The 12058-nt window shown below is 44.3% G+C and overlaps 1 protein-coding gene across 1 annotated transcript in view; it reads left to right on the top strand.

Annotated features, from left to right (window-relative positions):
• Window positions 1-12058, top strand: part of HS3ST4 (heparan sulfate-glucosamine 3-sulfotransferase 4) — a 451904-nt gene that overhangs the window by 196795 nt on the left and 243051 nt on the right. The window lies entirely within an intron of this gene.

Genomic DNA, 12058 nt, shown 5'->3' with positions numbered 1-12058 from the left:
GACCTCAGTTGATCCGCCCTCCTGAGCCACCCAAAGCGCAAGGATTACAGGTATCAGCCACCGCGCCTGGCCGAGGTTAAGTATTTTGTAGATTCTGACTTTTGTTTACCCCTAAGTGTGTCCAGAACAGTGCCTGGTTCATAAAGGTTACTTAAGAAATAGATTTGAATGCATTTGGTTGAGTGAGAAGGGGCAGTCAGGAAGGTTAGGAGGAGAAGAGCCCCATTTCAGAATAAAAATGACAAGCGTAACCATTTCAGAATAAAAAACGACAAGCTTAACCACTCACTGCTTTTCAACCTTGATGTCCAAAGCTGCTTAGGAAGGTCTGGCTGGTTTGCTTTGGGGCTGCGTCCTTAAATGAGGATCAGAAAGTACCTTTAATGTTTAGCTTCATTTGTTTATCAAAGGCAGAAAAGCCTTTGTCCTACATCACAGCTGGGATTCAGCAAGATGGGGACTTCCTCTGCCTTGTACTTCAGAGTAGCCATGTGTAGCTAAAACAGTGGTTTCTCAACTCTGCAATAATCCAGGAATGTGAAAATTCTGTTTCGAGACCCTCAGAGGAGAGGACCAAGGAGAAAAGTTCACATTATTACCTGGTTTCTAAAACCCTCTAGGAAGCTGGGAAGATCAGCTTCAGCCAGTGTGTCTAGTTCTCCAACTTTAGGATACCTTATTTGGGGCACTCCCCACCAAACATTGCATATATTGATTAAGTTTCAAAAAAGGAAGGGGTCTTAAGGTTTAGCTACTCCAGCCCATTATTGTGGTTCCACCCCTCAACAACCCTGCCTGTCCCCCAACCACAAACTTGATTCATTTTATGGTCATCTTCACAAATTTTTGTCGTATCCAAGCACCAGCTATGATTAATATTAAATATATATAACATTTTATATATATATATACACACACACAGTGTCACACATACATGTATATGTGTGTAAACATTTTCTTAGTATCTTTAGTTTGACTCTGCACTTAAATGAAGACTTTACATCGTGAATATAAATGGAAAAGAAACAAAAGGTCTACCCTTCTGTAAGTAGAAGGAAATTATAAACATAATGCAATGAGAAGAAAAAGTATTACACTTTCTTTTGCCTGTCCAACATGAGAGATTAGGAAAAGTTAGGCACTAAAGACCAAGAAATAATAGAAATTAGAATGAAGAAGAATTGAAATGGGAGTACTTTCTTACTGTGTTTTTTTTTTTTTTTTTTTTTTTTTTTTTTTTTTTTTTTTGAGACCGAGTCTCACTCTTTCACCCAGGCTGGAGTGCAGGGGCACGATCTTGGCTCACTGTAGTGTCTGCCTCCTGGGTTCAAGCAATTCTCCTGCCTCAGCCTCCTGAGTAGCTAGGACTACAGGTGTGTGCCACTATGCCTGGCTAATTTTTGTATTTTTAGTAGAGATGGGGTTTCACCATGTTGGCCGGGCTGGTCTTGAACTCCTGACCCCATGTGATCCACCTGCCTCGGCCTCCCAAAGTTCTGGGATTAGAGTAGTGAGCCACCATGCCCAGCCCTTACTGTGTATTTTAATATTACCTACTGCAGTGTTTGTGTACCATGTAAAGTCAACTGGCAGAACACCTAAAATAATGGTGGTGCTTGTCCTGAATTTGGGGAACCACTTCATTATCCAAATCTGCATTCCCGTTTATAACATCTGGCCAAGTTATCATCAGTCCTGGCTTGATCATCTGCTCAGAGAGAAGGAAGCTCAGTTTCCCGAAGCAACCCACTCCAAGTTCTCTCTCTTTAGGGTGAGAAAGTTCTGCAACACATGAGCTTGGGTGGGATGAGAAGGAAACAAGTTCTTTAAGAGCTTCTGAGTAGACAAGATATTTCAGGCAGATGGAACAGCATTTAAAAAGGCAGAAGGAAAGAGACAGCATGGCCTATTTTAGGGGAACCACAAGTAGTTCATTCAGCACGGCTGGATCTGCATTAAATGTCGAAAGGAAGGCGGAGAGGGGTGAGACAAGAGGTGGGAGGTGAGGCAGGCGGGAGCCTGACCCTGGAGAACCCCGCAGGTGGTGCTTCTGACTTTCAGTTTCAGCTTTGACACCAGCATGGAGCTGACTGTTTGTCCTTTGCTCTGGTATTTAGAGGTAAATATATTTGGGCAGCAACGGCATTTCCTTCTGGAAGAAATCTATTTTTGCTGTGTGAATATATTGATAAGTTTTTGGAGTGGGTGGAAAGGGTGTGAGAGCTTCTAGGATTTTGTTTTGCTTCGTGGGATGTACAGACTAAAGGAGAGAGGGATGTGTAAGGAATCATAAAAGGGGATTTGTAGAAGATTGGGTGACCTGGGAGTGGGGGGAAAAAGGCTGTTCATGAAAGGAATGTCCATCGGGGGAATAACAGAAAGCTGATGGGGAATTTGAGGAAGTTTCTGTTCTTTAGGCAGAAGCAGACACTGAGACAAGGATATATCATTTATTCAGGAGGGATATAGTTTACTTACACCTTTGAGGAAGTAGGGAGGTGACACAGGGAAGGGACATTAGGGGTGCATTAGTAAGACAGCTATCCTAGTGGGTGTCTAAAGCTTTATCCCATGGTTAAAAATATGCCTCACAGTTATCCTCACGAAAGGGCTAGGAAGGTGGAATATTTTAACCCCCACCCTCTTAGTCAATGGGAAAGGATTGTCTACAGGGAGATATTAATTTTCAGATATTAATTACCAGAGAGAAATAAATTCCCAGATATTAATTACTGACTTGTGATGGGCACAGCTGGCTTCTGCAACTGGGAGCTGCCTTCCCACAAAGCTGGAGGCTCTGAAGTTTGGAAGTCAGAATATTGAGCGTGGAAATGGTAAGACATCCGTATGGCTGTGGGTGGAGCATCCCTAGTGCCCGCTACACCTGATTTTTTTTTTTTTTTTTTTTTTTTGAGATGGAGTCTTGCTCCGTCACCCAGGCTGGAGTGCAGTGGTGCCATCTCAGCTCACTGCCAGCTCCACCCCCCAGGTTCACGCCATTCTCCTGCCTCAGCCTTCTGAGTAGCTGGGACTATAGGCGCTCACCATCACGCCCAGCTGTTTTTTGTAGAGATGGGGTTTCACCATGTTAGCCAGGATGGTCTCAATCTTCTGACCTCATGATCCGCCTGCCTCAGTCTCCCAAAGTGCTGGGGTTATAGGCGTGAGCCACTGCACCCGGCCTGCTACACTTGATTTGGGGTGTGTATCCAGTTTTCCATCAATCATGTGACATCTTCCATAATATGCCTGTATGTTGTTCATGCCATGAAAGTTGAATCTGATTGGAAGATGTGACTAATTGCTTAATGTGGACTTCAGTTGGCCTCCACAGAGCAAGCAGGCCTGCTTCATCTGGGCTATACTGCTACACTGGAACAGTTAGATCTTTGTTAGTTGCGTGACAAAAACCCAGTTCAAATTGGCTCGAAACCAAGAAAAACAAAAGGTATTGAATCTTGGAATGAAAACGTCTGGTTGATGGTCTTCAGGAGAAGTTTGATCTAGGAGCTCAAATGATCTAATCGGATTTGGGGTTACCTTTCTCCCTCTCCTATCTCTGCCTTTCTCTGGTCTGATTTTATTCACTTCTTCTTGTGATAAAATAGTTTTCAGAAGCTTCAGGTTGCATCCTTTCTCCCCAGCCACCCCAGTAGAAAGATGACTCCTTTTAACAAAAAAAATTACATTGACTTCCAAGACTGAGCAGCATTGGCTCTGTCTGTCCTTCCTTGGGCCATGTGCACAAACCAGAACCTCTCACTGAGGGCAGGGTGCTGCTGTGCTCTGATCTGGCAGGCTGAGCTCACATGCCTGTCTACCCTTGGAGCTGGAGTTGGGTTAAATTCCTCCTTATTCTTGTAGACAAAGTAGTAGAAGAGGAGCTATTCCCTAAGATAAAGTGGGTACTATTGGATAGAAAAAGAAGAGAGAGTAGATATTGGGCAAGGAAATACAGGAGGTATCCACAACAACAACAACAACAACAAAAACTCTGAAAAGATGCTCAGATGCTTGGAGACCTGGAAGCTCAGGCCTATTTCAAGGGCCTATTATGAAATTAGCACATCCATGAAATCAGCTTCCATGGTTCCAAATTCCCAGTCATGACAACCATCCCCCCTCCTGAGGCAGACCTACCACTTCCTTTCAGAACTGCTGACACTAATGATGGATGAGGGTGTCAGGGTTTCCAAGACACTGGATTTCCATTGACTGCTATAACCTTGAGCTACAGGCTTTATTGGCAGTATTTAACGCAAATCTGTTTTCCATCCTTGTCAGATCCCACTTCCATATGCACCACAGGAGGAGAAGTCGAATGCGAAATTGATTTCTTTAATGGGGAGTGCTCCGCAGCAGATAGCAGCCCTTCCGGAGATGCATTAGCTGGATTACAATTGAATCTTTTCTCACTCGCTCTGAGGGACTCTCTCCTTTGCCAGAAGGATGTGACTCTGAGCTCACCATTTGCCTAATTGTTTCTTAGACTGGAGTCCAAGAAAGTCGGGGCTCTCCCCTCCAGCCCCTAGGTCAGAAGCAGGGACTTCCAATCCCCAGACTTGCTAGAGAAGATTGAAATTTAGGAATTAGTGTCTTATGATTGCTAAGGGTTATGGTGTCTAAATGTTTCTTAGCAACATTTAGACACAATCAATAAGCAATAAGTGGCTGAAATCATGTGAATGAACACTTAGAAATCTGAGGACTGGTATTCTTGATTCTTAGTGGGATTTTAGGGATTCTTCATGCTTAAGTTGAGATTTCAGGGTGGTTTTTCTAGAATGTAGTGAGATTCTGCTTATGTCTGTTGAGCAAGGACCCGTGCTGTTTTCATGTATAGCAACATTAGTAATGGTCATTTTTTGGCTTTTATTGTGTGCTACACTCTCTGCATGATAAGGTTTGGTTCTCTGCCCCACCCAAATCACACCTAGAATTGTTATATGTCACAGGAGGGGCTCGGTAGGAGGTAATTGAATCATTGGGGTAGGGTTTTCCTGTGCTGTTCTCTGACAGTGAATAAGTCTCATGAGATCTGAAGGTTTTATCAGGGGAATTCCCCTATACATGCTCTCTCTCTTGCCTGCTGCCATGTAAGACGTGCCTTTCTCCTTCCACCATGATTGTGAAGCCTCCCCAGCTATGTGGAACTGTGAGTCCATTCAACCTCTTTCTTTTATAAATTACCCAGTCTTGGGTGTGTCTTTGTTAGCAGCATGAGAACAGATACACTCTTTTAATACACTGCATTATCTCACTTAGACCTCACAACAACCCCATGAGATGAATCCTATTATTATATTATTATTCCCTGTATACTGAGGAAGGCATGGAGATTCATGGAGGTTACACAATTTGCCCCAAGTCACACAAATAATATGGTAAGTAGCAGAGCCTTTATTTATACCTTTGTCTGACTCTAAATGTTGTCCTCTTAGCCACCACTATGTATTTCCTTCCATAGGGAGGCATCACGCATCCATCAAGGATGGATTTGTTATCATCTCCTAGGGTAAGGACCCAGATGACTTTACATTGTTAGGTCTTGGAATGTGACATAGAGACAGAATAAAAATTGGAGGGTTCTGGCCAATGCATGTCTTCTTAGCCACACCTACTACATTAGCTCATGGAGAAGGACCATCTTTATTTCCTAGAGGTATTGATGACATGAATGTGTTTGCAAGGAAGGGAAATTTAGACCAGGGCTCTTGTCTTGCTGGGACATCAGGTACACTTTTTGGCTGGAGAGAAACCCAATGGCTTTTCCATCGTGGAATCTATGATCTATCTTATCTTCAATCTTCCAAGATCTGACCTCTCTAGGGACACTGAGCCAGCTTAACCTAACTGCATGACCAAACGTGGTTTATTCTTTTTGAATCTCAGGATATTCATTTCTATAATAGGGTCAATATTGTTAAATACGTAGAATAACGTGTTAAGGTTAGACAGAGTAATGTACAGTAAGGATTCAACAGATGTCAGTTACTACTATTTGGTTTTATTTTGCTTGGTTTCCATTTTTGCGCCTCTCAAATGAAGAAGGTGGATCAGCTCCATATCTGAGCCATGATCGGGTTGTTTGAAAATGGATAGGCTGGCTGGGAAGGGAATGAGACAGGTAACTGAGATCTATGGGTGAGCTCTGAGGGGTCAGAAACAGCTTCAGGAAGGGAAGCAAGTTCAGTCTAGCTGGTAGCACTTGGTGATGTGAGGATCTGCCTACAGATAAGGAGTGGTAATTGAGGTTGGCTGTGGGCACTCAGGAAGCCCAACAAGAAGTGATGGGGTAACGTTTCAGGCTTGCAGACTACGATAAGCCTGTCACCGGGTATTAGGGACTGAACAAGATACTGTTCAGAGGCTGAGTTCTATAGACTGTGTATATATAAGGTTGCGGATAGGAGATGATATTCCAGTTACTCTTGCTGTGTAACAAACCAGTACGAAACCTAGTGGCTTGAGATGACTATGACTATTTTTTTAGGCTTACATATTCTGTGGGTCAGGCATTTAGGAGGGCGTCTCTGCTTCCTGATGCCTGGGACTTCAGCTGGGCAAACTTAAAGGCTAGAGGTAACTCAATGATGGGAAGCAGGAACCCTTGGAGAGATCTTTACTTACATGTTTTGTGGTGATGCTGGCTTTTCTCTGGGACCTAAGCTGAGCTGCCAGGTAGAACACTTAAATGTGGTATCACCATGTGGTCTCTGTGTCGAGACTGAGTGTCCCATAAGAACAAGACAGAAATGGATGGCATTTCTATTATTGAATTTCAAAGCCACAGAGCATCAGGTACTCCAGGTTCAAGGGGAGGAAACATAAGCCCCAGCCCTCAAATGAAAGCGATGTTAAAGTGATGTTGTAAGAAAGCAACGATTTGTTGCCTCCATCTTTGGGGACTCTGGTCTGCCACAAGCGGTGCAGTCTTATGAAATTATTATGATAGTGTTATTGTTAGTAGCACAGGCTATAGAGTCAGACTGCCTCGCTTCACATCACGACTTCACCACTTAGTAGCTGAGTGGTGTTGGGCGAGTCATTTAAACTCTGTGCCTTTGCTTCTTCATCTATGAAATGGGACTACTAGTTGTACATATCTTATTGGATTATTATGAAGATTACATGAACTCATAGCAGGTACTCAGAACAGAGTCTGGCATACTATAAATCCCAACTCAAGGCAAGGGTTTACTATTATTATCATCACTAGGTAGGTTCTCAAGACAGAGACTCAGGCTAAGGGAACAAGCAAGGAATTTAGTGGCCAAAATGAAGGAACAAAGTTCAGGCCAGCCTATTAGAAAATCTGACCTTAAAAGAATATGAGATGAGAGATGGTGAGTTGCTTCTCTTTGGGGTCAGAGCTGATCCCAGAGAGAGGGCCTGTGTTTTAGGGGCAAGCATGCAGCAAGCTGAAGTGGCCCCTGCAGGAGTGAGGAGGGACCCAGGCACAGCAAGAGTAGAGGAGCTGATTCTGTCACTTCTAAAACATTATGACCCCGAACACACTTTCTTTCACTTTTTTCAATTTAACCTCCTCTGTGTCTCATTGAGCCTCATCTTACTTGCCAGGTAAAAGGCCTGGAACTAAGCCATGTTAAGTCAACAGTGAGTGACAGAGGACAGCAGCCTACGCCATTGTGACAAAGGCTTGTTCAAATATGTTGAGAGAATGGATGAGTTGAAACGGAAGAGAGAGCTCACAAGATTGGGCTCCACTGCCTGGTATCCGTCTTTGATTGCAGGTGACAGAAACCTAGTCCCAACCAGCATGCACTAAAAAGGAAATTTATTTGCTCACTTAACTGAAAAGTCCTGGGGGAGATAGCCTCAGCTGTGTCCACAATCCTCAATGATGTTGTGAGGAATTCTGTCTCTATCTTTCAGAGCCATTACCCACTCTCCTTTTCCAGGGAATAAATCTATTCCCTTCTTAACTCATCCATAAGATACTTAGTAGGGACCGCTACACACTGGGCATGTTTCAGGAACCAGGAATATAGCAGTGAACAAGACAGCAAAGTCCTTGACCTCACGGAACTTATTTCCAGAGGGAGAAGATAGAATAAATAAGTAGACAAATGAAAACAGATGTATGATTTTAGTTAATAGTATAATAAAGAGAATAGATTTGGGTAAGGGAATACAGAGTGAGAGCAAAGAAGTAATCACAGAAAATCTGTTTGAGCTGTTAATATATGTGAAGGCGCAGGTGGAGGGAGGCAGCCCACCGTGTGTGGATGTGGGAAATGGTGTGCCAGGCAGAAGGAAGAGTGCCTGAAAAGACCAGAGGCAGGGATGATTTTGCTGTGTTTGAATAAAAAAAGGAGACTAGGATGGCTGGGGCTTAGTGATCAAAGAGAAAAGTCATGTGAGAACTGGGAGAAGCTGATGAAGGATGGTGCTGGGATTATGGCCATGATAAAGAGTCTAGATTTTATTTTAAGCCTAATGGGAAGCTATTGGAGATTTTAAAGTAAGGGAATGATGTGATCGTATTTGCCTTCACACAAAGCTGACATGCTTCCCAATTAGCAGCTTCTGTGCACAAAGTCCCAGGAAGGGATCCCACTGGTCAGCCTTAAGCCACATTCAAATTTGTGGACCAGGAAAGGATCCCGTTGGTCAGCCTTGTGTCATGCAAATTCATGGGCCAGGGATAGATACCATTGGTCAGCCTTGGGTCACATGCAAATTCGTGGACCAGGGAGGGTTCCCATTGGCCAGCTTTGAGCCACATGCAAATTCATGGGCCAATCACTGTGGCCATGGTGCTGTGGTATTTTGAATGACCCAGTTGGGATCGTATACCGATGTTTAGAGCCTGGAAATGGGGGCAGCCCCACCCCTTCCACTGAGCATGAAAGGGTAATATTTCAAATGAAAATTGTGGGGTCCACTTAAGAAACAAGGTGATGGGCATTGGACAGGTGAAAATAATATGTGTCCTCTGTGCCTCACCTGCAATAATATCCCTGAACTGTGAACATCTCATCCCTCTTTAGGATATCCAGGGACACCCCAGGATGTCCAGGGAGGTCCTTTCTCTACCTTGCCTTCTTCACTACTTATCAGGCCAGCCAGTAGAGGATTGCTTGGGTGGTGAAGCATTTCTTCCAGGTTTTAAACCAGGGCGATTTCTACCTGTGTGGTCCTTGTACTAATGCATGTCAGGTGAGCCCAAATGTTATTCCCTGTAGTCCTTTTGAACAGAACAGGAACAGCTTCCTCAAGTAGCTGTTTTCTTACCCTGAATAACCTCCGTTCATTCCTTTCTCTGCTCAGGACATGGTTCCATGGCCATTTTAGTGGCTTTCCTTGGAGTGCTTTGAACTTCATCAGATTTTCAGATGCTGTGTTCTGTGAACGGGGTGGGGGCGGGGGGTGGTGATTCCTAGTTTACAGGAGCAATTTCTTAGTTTAAGCCTGATTTGGCTGCAATAAAACAGCCTAGTATGCAAATGAAGTTGTTCCCAGATATAGGCAAAGAAGTCACTAGTCAATAAATCATTGATGTTGTGGGAGGCGAGGTGAGCAAAAAAGCAGATCCGAAAGCAGAGTGGGAAGTTGCTAGGAGGAAAATATTCCCCGGCCCCTCTGGGATTTCTGTAATCCTGTGGCATCCTGTGGTGTAGGCCTCTTTTTCTTTCTTTTTTTTTTTTTCTGTTTTTTTGAGATGGAGTTTTGCTCTTGTCACCCGGGCTGGAGTGCAATGGTGCAATCTCGGCTCACTGCAACCTCCGCCTCCCAGGTTCAAGTGACTCTCCTGTCTCAGCCTCCCGAGTAGCTGGAATTACAGGCAACTGACACCCTGCCAAGTTAATTTTTGTATTTTTAGTAGAGACAGGGTTTCACCATATTGGCCAGGCTGGTCTCGAACTCCGGACCTCAAGTGATCCACCTGCCTCCGCCTCCCAAAGTGCTGGGGTTACAGGCATGAGCCACCACGCCTGGTGACCTCTTTTTATTTATAAGAGTCAAGTTGGTAGGAAAATTCCTTCTCATATCATTTTATATTTACCTCCACTATGGAATGCGTCATGTTTAGCAATTATGTGTTCATTCAGCAAACACTTATTGAGCACTTACTGCATACCAGGCACTGGACAGTAGTGATGGGGAGATGAGCAAATAAAAATCCTGGTTTTAGTTTGGTGTGAGAGACAGATGAGAAAAACGGTAATGGCAAGGAAGTGCAATGAGAGTTATAACAAGAGTATATGTTGGTGGGGTCCCTCTAGGAGCTGCCTGGAACCAGGGCTGAGAGGGAAGGGTAGATGGGTGAGGCAGGATGTGTGTGTGTGTGTGTGCTCACGAGTGTGTGCGTGTGTGTGCGTGTGTGTGTGGCAGTTCTGGACCATGATAACCACGCCTACAAAGGCCCTAAGACTTGGGAGAACAGGGTGATGTGAGTTAATGTGTGACCAGGTAGAGGGATAAATGGGATATGGCAGGATATAAAGCTTGCTCAGTAGACAAGGATCAGACAGTGTAGGTCTGGGGACGGCATATGAGGGTGATGGAGAATGATTGAATGTTTTGGTCACGGGCAGTGATGTGATCAGAGTTGTTTTAGAAAGATCACTCTGATAGATTTGTAGAGGGTGAATGGATGCTGGGGTGATCACAGGAGAGGTGTCAGGGGCTCGATAAGCAGGCAGTGGACCAGAGAAGGAATGGAAACTGGAGCCGAGACTGTGGCTGTCTCGGTTGGCTGGGCTGCTGTAACTGGATGCTGTGGACTGGGCGCCTTCTCCAGCAAGGATTTATGTCTCATGTTCTGGAGGCAGGAAGTCCTAGGTCAAGGCCCTGGAAGATTTGAGACCTGGTGAGGGCCTGCTTCCTGGTTTGCAGATGGCTGCTTCTTGCTGTATACTCACACAGCAGAGGGAAAGAGAGAAAAAGAGAGAGAGATCATCTTCCTTGTGTCTCTTTTTATAAGGGCACAAATTTCATTCCTGAGGGCCCCCATGACCTAATCACTTCCCCAAAGCCTCATCTTCTGACAACACTATATTGGGAATTAGGCTTCAATATCTGAATTTCAAGGGGACACAAATATTCAGTCTGTAACAGTGGACAAGGGGACAGAGGGCCAGGGATGGAGGAGACTGGTGGGAGATGGAGGGAACTAATGTCCACGGCTCTGGTGAGAGACTGGTTTTGGGAATGGGAGGTGCTGGGCTAGGCTCCACATCATGTGCCTCTGGACCCCACCCCTGACCAACAGAATCTCAGTCTCTTCTTAAAGATTCTCCTGGGATTTAAAGCCATGTGCCCTGACTCCAGCTCTGTTGTTTGTTACTTCTACCACAAACATGACTATGAAAGTACTGAAGGATGCTGGGATTGTCTGGGAACAGGTGGAGTGATGTGTCTTGGGTGATTCAACAGAGCCAAGTAAAAAGTAATACTACAGGGTTCTAATAGCCTTCAACCCTCATTTTGCTTAACCTTTAGGTTTCCTTAAATATTGACCTAGAGGGCAAAGGACTGAACAGACACCTCAAAAGAAGACAAACAGGCAGGTAACAAACATGAAAAAATGCTCATCATCATAAATCATCAGAGAAATGCAAATCAAAAGTACAGTGAGATACCATGTCACACCAGTCAGAATGGCTTATGTTAAAAAGTAAAAAAATAACAGATGTTCGCAGGGCTGTGGAGAAAAGACAACATTTATACACTGCTGGTGGGAATGTTAAGTATTTCAGCCACTGTGGAGACTCAAAGAACTGAGTTGAACTATTATTCAACCCACCAATCCCATTACTGGGCACCTGCCCAAAGGACAATAAATCATTGCACCAAAAAGGCACACGCACCCGTATGTTCATTGCAGCACTATTCACAATAGCAAAGACATGGAATTAACCAAGCTGTCCATCCACAGTGGATTGGATAAGGAAAATGTGGTACATATACACCATAGAATACTACACAGCTGTAAAACAAGAACGAAACCATGTCCTTTGCAGCAACAGGATGCAGCTGGAGGCCGTTATCCTAAGTGAATTAACACAGAAACAGAAAAGCAAATACCACA

This window comes from Nomascus leucogenys, chromosome 2 (assembly GCF_006542625.1).
Source record: "Nomascus leucogenys isolate Asia chromosome 2, Asia_NLE_v1, whole genome shotgun sequence".
In the NCBI taxonomy this organism is placed as follows: Eukaryota; Metazoa; Chordata; class Mammalia; order Primates; family Hylobatidae; genus Nomascus; species Nomascus leucogenys.
This window is presented reverse-complemented; position numbering and strand designations above follow the sequence as displayed.